Source organism: Clupea harengus, chromosome 7 (genome assembly GCF_900700415.2).
Source record: "Clupea harengus chromosome 7, Ch_v2.0.2, whole genome shotgun sequence".
Classification (NCBI taxonomy): Eukaryota; Metazoa; Chordata; class Actinopteri; order Clupeiformes; family Clupeidae; genus Clupea; species Clupea harengus.
Genome location: NC_045158.1, coordinates 14,297,441 through 14,307,835, shown reverse-complemented (window position 1 = coordinate 14,307,835; position 10,395 = coordinate 14,297,441). Strand labels below are relative to the sequence as shown.

Genomic DNA, 10,395 nt, shown 5'->3' with positions numbered 1-10,395 from the left:
AATGCAAAACGTATTGCGAGGGAAATCAAAACTTATTTTGAGGAACCCAAAGCTACTGTAAAAAAGAAAATCTCACCATCAAAAAAGAAAATCTCACCATGACACTGTATGTCTCCTCCACTTTTTACAACTGAAAATAAAATCTCACCACAATAAAGACAAGGCTTCTCAAAAAGTGACCTTTATAGATGATGAATTTAGATTAAGATTTACAAATAGTGTGGGAAACACATTTGTGTATTAAGTAATTTTATGCTGTCATGTCACGTTTCATAAAAAAATATAGCCAATAGAAGGCTAGCTATTTCATCAGTTTTTATAGCCTTCATTTTGCATTACCTCACAATCCTTTTCCGACCCCACTACTCTTGGTCTATTTGCGACAAACATGGAATGTCACAACATGGATCAGCTCCTAGAATTATACTTTGGCATTAAATATGCAGATATGGTTTTACTGCTTGATGATAAGCATGGCTATGTAATCAGTGAAAGTAAACTTAAAAGAATACTAAGAATAACAGGGCTCAGTAGAAAAAAAGCATCACAGTGATGGAAGCAAGGAGGGAGGAAATGCAAAAGTATTAAGAGGGTTAGCAAAGGTAGCTAAAAAAAAAAAATTCTCACCATTAAAAAAACTAATTCCCACCCAGACCCTTAGGGGGCTCTGTAGTTTTACATTGATGTGTGGGTATCTAACTTTTTCACCTTTAAAATGTGTGTAAAGATATTACGTGTGCTTGTGGCAGTATAAGTGCTTATTTACTTTTCGAACAGTTTATGGTTAAATGTTTTTTATTTCTGTTGGTAAATACCCGTAATAACGATGTTTCAGCTCGGCCTCACTTCTGAAGAAAGAAAAGCGTATAATAACAAAAAATTCTAAATGCATTACTGCAGTAGATGTCAGAACTGTTGATGTCTATTACTTAAAAAAAAAACAGTATAAAGAAGTCTAAGGCACACTTGAAACATTCAAATGAATTCGCTCTGAGTCGTGCATTTTTATATGAATATGTCTCCCGATGTTTTCCCAGTGCAGATTTAGTGAGAGGCTGGTTTAGCCACAGATTTATGACTGATGGCATAACTTCATCCAACTCCGCCTACCTGACAATTGTGCAGCGATGTGGTACAGTGGAAAAAGAAAGGTTTTCTGCCCCGCTAACGTGTCATTCATCTAAAAAAAGATATACTGCTTTAGGCTACTAGCACGCCATTAGCTCAGAGCTACACAAGCTACATATAAGACTTAAGCAAAGCTCAGGCTCCATGTTCTGGGCAGTTGTTCCTTGTAAATCAAACCTGAGTTTGTTGAGAAATGGTGTTGCTGGGGAATCAGTGGACATCCCCCCTTATATTGTATCTCAAACACTTGGAGAGAGGGAGGCATTTAAAAAAAAGTCTCTATTAAAAGTGCAGTCGCTATAACCGGCCCTTCATGGAAAGACCTGGTAAAAGGTGACACCTGGATTCAATGAAATGCGTGCTCTACTCTCACAGTTGTGAGGAAGGATAAAACTTTTCTGGCACAAATGGTAATCAAATACTCTCTATCATAAAAAGGCTGGAGGAAAGAAAAAATAGACAGGCGGGGGATTTGCTCTCTTTCGGGGGTATATCAGTGCTGATTTAGTTTTTGCTCTGTCATCGTTGAAGAAAACAGATGAAGACATCTCAGAGGACTATCTGTAATTTTACTGCTTATCAAATTAGTTTTTCACAGTTGATGTGACATTTCTATACAATTCAATTCTCACTGAGCTCATCATCCTGTTAAGCTAATGGATAGTGTGGGAGTTAAATAAGTTAAAGCAGCAATAAGTAGTCTGTTCCAAAACTAGCAAGCTAACTATCTAAAAGGCATGCAAAACCCTTGCAAACACCACCAACAGCCCAGTTGGCACTGATAGAGGTTTGCCAACACACTAACCGGTGTCTTTTGGCAGTATAGCTGGCAATGGCTGTGAAAGCTTTTCTTCCATTTTTGCAGGTAGTTCCAGCCTGGAACACAGAACTACATAGTACATATCCTGGATGGCTAGTGGAAAAGACACAGGTGTTTATCTGTCCTTCACATGAACATATGCTATCAAAATGTATTTAAGGATGGTACTAAAACTAGTTGCCTATAAAACCATACCTCAAAAAGTGTCAAAATGTTGCATAGTGTTGCTTTAAATAATCCACATTAATCTGTTTTAATTTTATTCTGTGAGGAAATACTAAGTAAGATATACAATAGTTCATAACATATGTGTGACCTTAAGATGGCCTCAGCTCAAATGCAAGCCTCTGTGTGGATGGACTGTATGGCACAATTCCTTCAATACAGAGAATGATTGCTGAGGAACTTGGGTAGGAGCCAAAAACATTTGAAGGCTTGCCCAGGAATCCTTCTCATTGTGGAGAAGTAGTCTTAGCTGTTTGAACAGAGTACCGTCCATGCCGGCAGAAACCTGTCCATTAATCAACCAAAGAAAGCAATAGTGTGTTACACTGTTAAAACAACTCAACACTCTCTTAAACATAATTGAAACAGTTGGCACTTTGACCTGCACGCACAATTTAGGTTTGTGAATGAGAAAAGTTCTGATGTTGATAGGTCCTGTCTTTATTTGATCTGCTTTTGATACTTTCCCATGTGGTTGTGACAAAGACACACAAAGGGAGAGAGACCAAGCGAAATGTCAGGTGTAGATTCCCCAGGTTATGTGCACTCCAATTGCAGCAGTGTTTGAATGTCTATACAGCTCAGCATACCCATTTTGTATCAACAAGTCAAATGAGATAAGCGCCAAACCACATCAGTGTAGAACACTGCTTGGCAACACATACAGTGGGTACACATAAGTACTTCATGTTTAGGCCGACATATGAAGCAGTGTATTCCACCACTGATGCGTGAACACACACCATATTGCAAGATAAACGCTACTTTATGTGCATCGAGAATATCTTACTCTAACCAAACTGAATTGTTCTTCACATAAATGTTTTGTGTAGTTGTGCGATAAAGCTTCACTGAGGTATGATCTGAGCACACATGCAGTGAAGTGCAGGAAAGCGAAGGCTCTACTGGGGACTGAGGAATTGAGATTGTCAGCCAGGTCCTGAGCCAGTGTCGCTCTGGCAGAATGCACAGTGATGTATCGCCAGTGAAGAGACACAGGATATATTTGCTGAGACTGTAGAGCAGGGATCCTTTTACTGTATCCTTCAGACTTAAGGACTATTAGCTCACAAGGAGAAGCCCAAGTGAGTGTCATGAGTGTACATGATGTCAGCAGCACTCAGGTTATCTTTAGTCCACAGAGATGAAGTGATGATACAGAAAGAGATAAAGAAAGAGAGACAGAGAAAGTGATACAGAGAAAGAATGAGACAAATAATGAGACATCAGGAGGAAGACAGACTGAAAGAGAATGATAGGTAGAGGGGAAGACAGAGAGGGAGAGAGAGATCAAGTGCAGGCTAGAGAGAGTGGTTTGGGGGAGGGGGGGGGACAAACCTTTCCTTGATGGTCTGATAAGGGTGGTGGCGAGGCAGTGCAGGTGCCCCTCGGTGATGAGCGAGTCTGAAAGCGGACGCTGGGTTGGCCCTGTCAAAGCTTTACCATTAATCACCTCGGGCCTGTCACACTCATTACTTTTATTCACCCAACCCAACCCGCCCCCACCCCCACCCCAGCACCCATTAGCAAGCTAATACAGGCCAGCTTGGAGAACTGCACCGACTTGTGACTTTGCAGGCAAGCAAGGATTCTGGTAACCTCGGCAGTGCGATGTTTGCATATTTTCGCTTTTCACAGATGTTGAAAGACATTCTCTCGCTGTTACCTTGTCGACAATGTTCCCACCTTGGCAGTGGGAGTTTTGTTTTTCTTTTTTTTCTCTACTTAGTTTTCTTTCACCCTCATCTTCCTCTTTGAATCACAAAGGTTGTAGCAAGGATGTATAGTCACCTTTGGTGAGGTATTAAGTTCAACAGTTGATAAATATAAACGTAGCTTTCCAAACATTCATTCTTAATTTTCGTGTAGACGTGAAAAAAATAACATTGTTGTGTCTATTTCCTTATGCAACACATGGGCCCTCTCAGGGTACATGCATGAAATAACATAACAAGCCCCCTGGGGATTCCCAAGCTCCCTCATATGCCCTATCCCTCTGTATCTGCTCCCCAATCATTAACAACCAGTTCACCCGGAGTTCAGCCTGCACTGGAGGACCAGCCAAGACTCAGCTAAAATGGCTCGTTCTGGTTTTTCGACAAAGCCACAGACAGCAGTGGAGGCCTGATGTTATGGTGCTTGGAGAGTCAGATGCAGACACATGGCTGTTGGGAGAAATGGGAATGATTCTGTTTTTTTTTGTTTTTTTTGTTATAGGAAAATATGAAATGGTCATCTAGAATTGCACATGATGGCTGCCTGGAGAGACGAGCTGCTCTGCTGTTAGTGTCGTGTTGAAACTTAAAGCAAAGAAGACCGATTGGGTGTGCGGGAGACGCTCGTAACAGCCAATCAAAATGTGTTCCCTCTGAAACAGCGGACGTAATATGGGAGAGGTGGAATCCAATCTGTTGCAGCTATTAGTGAGAGCCATTTTCCTGTCTGCCCAAGCGACGATTAAGCATTCTATCAAATATCAGCGTGGATCTTAAGTACCTCGCTGGAGACTGATTGCCCTGTTGCGCACATCGAGTGCACTCTGAACGAAACGTGATCATTTGGAATGAAGAATGACCAGAGAGAGAAAAGGAACGTGAAAGATCCCAACAATTAAACTCCTGCCTGGTAACCATTAGACATCTTAAAACATACGGTAAAACCCCTCCGAAACCTCCTTCATTTCCAAACCTGCCTCTGCACCTCTTCAGCGCAGACATCATTTATTGAGCTTTCACCAAAACCTCAGAGGCTAGTTAGTGGGAAAAAAGCGAAACACGTCACCAGGGACATTTCAGTCACTGATCTAGTAGCAGCAGACCCCTCTTAACTGACGCCTAAACAAACGCACTTAAACTTGAGTGAGCTCAGCACCCAGCTAGGTCTCCATTTCCTACAACACTCCCCCCCAACACCCCTTCCCACCTCATCTCACCTCAATTACTCCCCCTAGGCTTCCCTAAGCCTGAAATATGTGCCTGTGACTAATGTCGGAATTTAGCAAGAAATCAGCTCTGGTTTCACGAGGCTTTATTGGAATAAAGCATGATGCAGATAGGCTGGCTTATGATGAATGGGAAGCAAGGGGGGTGGTTGTGTGTGGGTTGGGAAGGGTTGGGGGGCAGTGGGCAGGGTCGTCTGTTACCCCCTCACCTCCTCCTCCTCTTCCTTGTCTTTCACTTTCAGAGGCTTGTGTGCCGGTGTCACCAAGGCATGTAACAAGCCTACGCACTCCTCCGCCGGAGAGATAAGCCGTTGTGTCAGGTTGAAAAATGTCTATTTGAGTTGTTTTTTTCCGGCTTGCCTTTGAGCAGGGGCAGACAGCTCCCCTCTTCCTCTTCCTCCTCCTCCTCCTCCTACTCTTTCTCCTTCTCTTTTTCCCTTCCCCTCCTCTCTCCCAGCCAAATGCACTTCAGAAATGAGCTGCTAGTTTGTCTCCCATCCTTGAATATCAGCCAGCATAAATGGAATTTGGCCCCAGGTGGAGCTCACCGGGACTCATAACTGACATGTCCTTTTGTGTGTTTGCCCTTGTGTTTGAAAAGTGGAATCAATCTCGGCGTAGGATACTGTCATACTCTGACATGCCGAGGACAAAAGTGGACATATTTTCTCTGAGAGTGTCAAATTATAAAAATACAAAGTTTGAATAGTTGCACCCACCATCTTATGCATGAGCAGCAGTGTTTGGTTAGTTGTAGACTGGATATGTTTTGTTTTTTGTGCTTTTCATACACAACAAAACAATGTGCACCATGACTGTTTCTAAAGAATATCAATACCTTTTACTTAGCCATACAGTAAAAAGTAAACTGTAATACCAGAAGCCATCATTTTTTTCATGACTTACATTGTAAAACTCCCAATGAACTAATGTTTAATTTTATCAACATGCCCAATATTAACAACTCTGAATCAACACTGGAAGTTTGCATGTCTGCGAGGACTCACCACACACTCATTTCAATATTCAGCTATGGCTATTGACATTCATATTCGCCACAACAGTCAAAGTGAGCTAGGGGAGGGGAGAGGGGTGGGGGGTTCTAGTGTCCCATTGTATGTGTTTAAAATTGACCCCAGAAATAATGTGCAAATTTACACTAGAGTAAACACAAAAGAGATGTACCAGGATCCTGGATAAACAAAAAGCATTTCATATTTATCCTGAGGTGGCTATTCCACAAGAGCTGGCACCTTGGAGTTATATTTACACATATACACTTGATGTGATGAGTGCACAACATGCCCCAGGACACCGTGTTTGATGATAAATACTGATTTTGTATAAAAAGAAACTGCACCCTTTAAGCGGTGTTATTGTAAATACGATTATTTTCCAAAATAGTTTTTTTTATCAGTTTGTTCATTTCTAAGAAATACAGTAAAATACACGAGTCAAACAGTTCTTCTTTTCCATAATTGGAAAATATACCTTGAAATACCATTATTATGCCCTTGAGAATAACATCAACTTCGCTAATGATGCAGTCAGTTTCAAAATAAAAACGAAATACGTATATTTTAGGCAAGGCAAAACAAGCAAAGCTCCAACTTTCCAATAAATTAAATACATGGACGTGATTGTACAAAGTACTTGAATGAGAAAATGTGCAGTTTAGGTAGAGTCACAGGACTAGTGAACGTGTTTACACAGAAAAGACCAAACCACATCACTTGTTTCCCCATATTTGCCGTGGCTGTGTCTCACTACCAACATAGTTACTCAGAGACAAAATGTACAACGCTGCCTGCCAGCCTTAAAACAACATCTCTCAACATGACAGCGTTAAGTAAACAGATGGTGACATCTGCACTTCATCAAACACATGAGCCCCATGCAAAAACTCATTCGGCGACACTTTTTTTTAAAAGCAATGCAAATCATTCACTAACTGATACATGTTTGCTAACAAACCAAGATAAAGTGCTTTACAAGTGGCCTATCTGTGTCAAACATTTAAATTGCGGAGTTCTGCTTTGGAAAAGGTTTAATAGCAGGTGAAGCTACAGTATATTCCTTTTTGAAATTATATGAAATGTGTTGGTTGCACCCAGGAGTCGAGTAAAGGTTAAAAATACACAAGCGTCACTAAACAAGAACCCGTTCCCTCTACAGAAGACTCCTAAATGAAAAATCTGCAACCAGCTGTAGAGATTGATGTCATTCATCCCCCTTTTTATTGGCCATTGCGAGCGCAAATATTAACTGTAGTGCTCGGTAATAATCCCCCGGAGAGCTCGGTGCATTTGAACTCGGAGGAATCGTGAACTATCGGGACTCTATGAGTACTCTAGCAGCTGTGTGTCTCCAGGGCTAATGTGCTGTGAAAAGGTTTTATGCGACCGATACCGGGCAAGTATTTTTTCATCTTGCCTCTGCTACATACTACCCAAATTAGCCTATTAAATATCTTTATGTGTGCTATCAACTGATTTATTAAGTACACAGATTGCACTGTCTAATAGGATGCAATGATTGGTCAATGATGAGATAAATTCATACTCAATTTCCAGCATTATGTTTTACTTGTTTATATTATTCTGAAATGCATCATTTCATGACCAATTGCCTATTAGCCAATTGCCTTTTTTCCCATTCTTATACCTGAACAAAATGCTAGTTCAAAGTGCTATTTAAATGACAGTGTATCACCTTAACATTACCTAGTTGTAGAGAAATTCCAAGTTGTATAGTAGCCACTGCCTGTTCCTGAGTCAGCTAAATCACATGACAGACAGTTTACACAGCAGAGCCAGACACCAACATCTCTGATCTTTAGAACACACCACCATACCACCATTCTCACTGATCCAGTCCAGGGCATGAAGCAAGCCTTACTGGATGCATTTGTGTGCAAGTTCGGTGGCTGGCAAGATAACTATCCTCATTAGATATCTGTAAAATTCCCCCTTCTTCTCTCAGTTTTTTTTTCCGATCGTCATCAGATAACCTTCAGTAAATGTATCAGGTATCACTTTCACCAGATAATAAAAAAGACAGTTCAGCAGCAGGACAGGGGCTTGCCCAGCTGAGATCACCTGAGTCGTGTGGGTTTTTTGTTGGTCAGTTTCCCACGTGACAGAGCCTGAACACGTTCACCTGGCTGGCTTTAAGATGGCCACCGAGCATATCGGAGGGATTTTGCTATGCAGGTGTTGTCATCGTCTTAGAATAGGATGCATGGCAGGTTTTTTGATCAAAAAGTCAGATTCTGCCCTGGCTGGCAGCTTAGAGGAGGGGGGTGGGGTGAGGGTCAGCATGGCTGTGTTTCATGCCCACATTGCCACGATGGTGGCAGGTTCATAACTGTTAATACAGTTCAACAGCTCAGACTCTTGCTGAATGTCAGCACAGTGAGATTTATCTGGAAACCAAAATAATATCCAATAATATCCCCCTACAGCTGAGCAGCAGTCTTTTCAGACAAACATAGCACACTCTCACAATGGTAATACGATACAGGTTCACCTTTGGTTATTGATTGAAAGTGGTCATTTTCAGTTTCAATGGCATAAACTGTTCAAGGGCGCTGTACAATGGTCATTTCAAGCAAATGCTACCAGCATGTTTGTAAGAAATACACTTTGATGGATTAATCTGGTGTCAAAACCATTAAGTGTATTCTTCTCAGATCTTAGACATTTTGATAAAATGCCAAGAGATCGGTATCAACCATAACAATCTTTAGAAACCATTTATGTTGACATTATTTCATCGCACTGGATTTTTCTAAGTGGGTAAATAATTATAACAAAAGCATAGCGCTTCGTCATTGAACCTATGTGCCAGGTTATGGCAATATACAAAACTATGCAACAAAAGTTCAAAGTACATATTTTTATCACTTCATTTTTTTTTCATGCAGAAAAAGAAGACCCAGCACAGACACACTAAATGCCATGCAGGTCCTTTGAACTGCTGGAAGAGCGAGCTGGAGTAAGGTGTCACACACATTTTGGAAACACATGTTCCGGATGGTTCTGAGATCAGGTATAAAGGCTGTTTGCACTGCTCTGGACTGCCCGCTGTGTGACTGATAGTTTGGTATTTCTGCATGTGAAAGATGTGTGTTTTATTGATGTGTTGCGGCCCTCTGCTCCTCCAGGCACGACCCCGCGTCTCTGTCGGCAAGGCGCTGCGTCATGCACAGATTTGTGCGCAGTGTGTATTCTCCATGTGGCCACCCAAACACATTTGAACCCACTACTCATCTATGGTTTATTCACACTTAGCTATTCTGCAACTGTCGAAATGGCTTCTGGATTCTGGTTGGACAAAAGAAGATCAGTAGGTCACACCCACAGGGCTTCAGCAAGACCCACATGTATTAGCCAGCTAAGAAATTTATTTTTTGGTTATCATGAAGTTCAATGAAATGGGCAAATACCAACCACCGACCGGAGTCGGTGAAAATGTTTGCTAAATCATTTATAGGAAAATATTAAATGGTTTAAAACAAATGTTTTTCTCTTTCACCCAGCCCATTGATTCATTAATGTACTGAACTTTTCTTAACATTTCCTTTTGTAAATGTCAGATTAACAGACAGACTACATACCAGGTTGCTGGTTGAATAGTAGGCTACAGCCGGAGTGTAGTCATCAATCATAAATAACAATATTTTATCTTGAGTGCACAAGTGTACAGTAATATTTATCTTGAATTTATTTATCCTTTTTCTATAAATAAGAGTCTTACCTCTATCACATACAACAATAATTAAAAGATTAAAGGTGAAATAATCACATTTTAAGAAAGAGCTATTCTTATTTTTAATTTACATTGAGTATTTATTTAGTATTTCTTGAAAACAATGGATTATGATTTTTAAACACTCAATATCTGAAAAGTTCAAATCAATAGTCTGAATATATATAGCTCTGAAAAAATTAAGAGACCACTCTAAATTTGTCTTAAATCAGCATCTCTACGTGTATGGCAGCCATTCCATTCCAGTGTCTGTTGAATTCCAATACAGGCACACCTGTTTATACTTAATGAGGTACTGATTAGATGATCACCTGAACCAAATCTTATTTATTGAAGAAAAGTATAAAAACCAGTGCTGTGGTCATCCCTATCCTCTTGCAATAGGACCAGCTGGATGGCAGAGACAGTGCTAGTAGTACCTCAAAAGTAATTAGAATTGAAAAATTGACCTGGCTAAGAGTTAAAAAGAAAAGTTTTAAGTGAGAAAAAGAAGGGTTCAATTGTGGTTTAA

The 10,395-nt window shown here is 40.6% G+C and overlaps 1 long non-coding RNA gene across 1 annotated transcript; it reads left to right on the top strand.

The window, feature by feature from the left end:
* The first annotated feature begins 7,044 nt into the window (after positions 1-7,044).
* LOC116221010 lies at positions 7,045-9,634 on the top strand. The gene is made up of 3 exons (XR_004163969.2): positions 7,045-7,171; positions 9,040-9,164; positions 9,280-9,634. It is a non-coding gene; the product is annotated as an uncharacterized LOC116221010 (long non-coding RNA).
* The last annotated feature ends 761 nt before the right edge of the window (positions 9,635-10,395 follow it).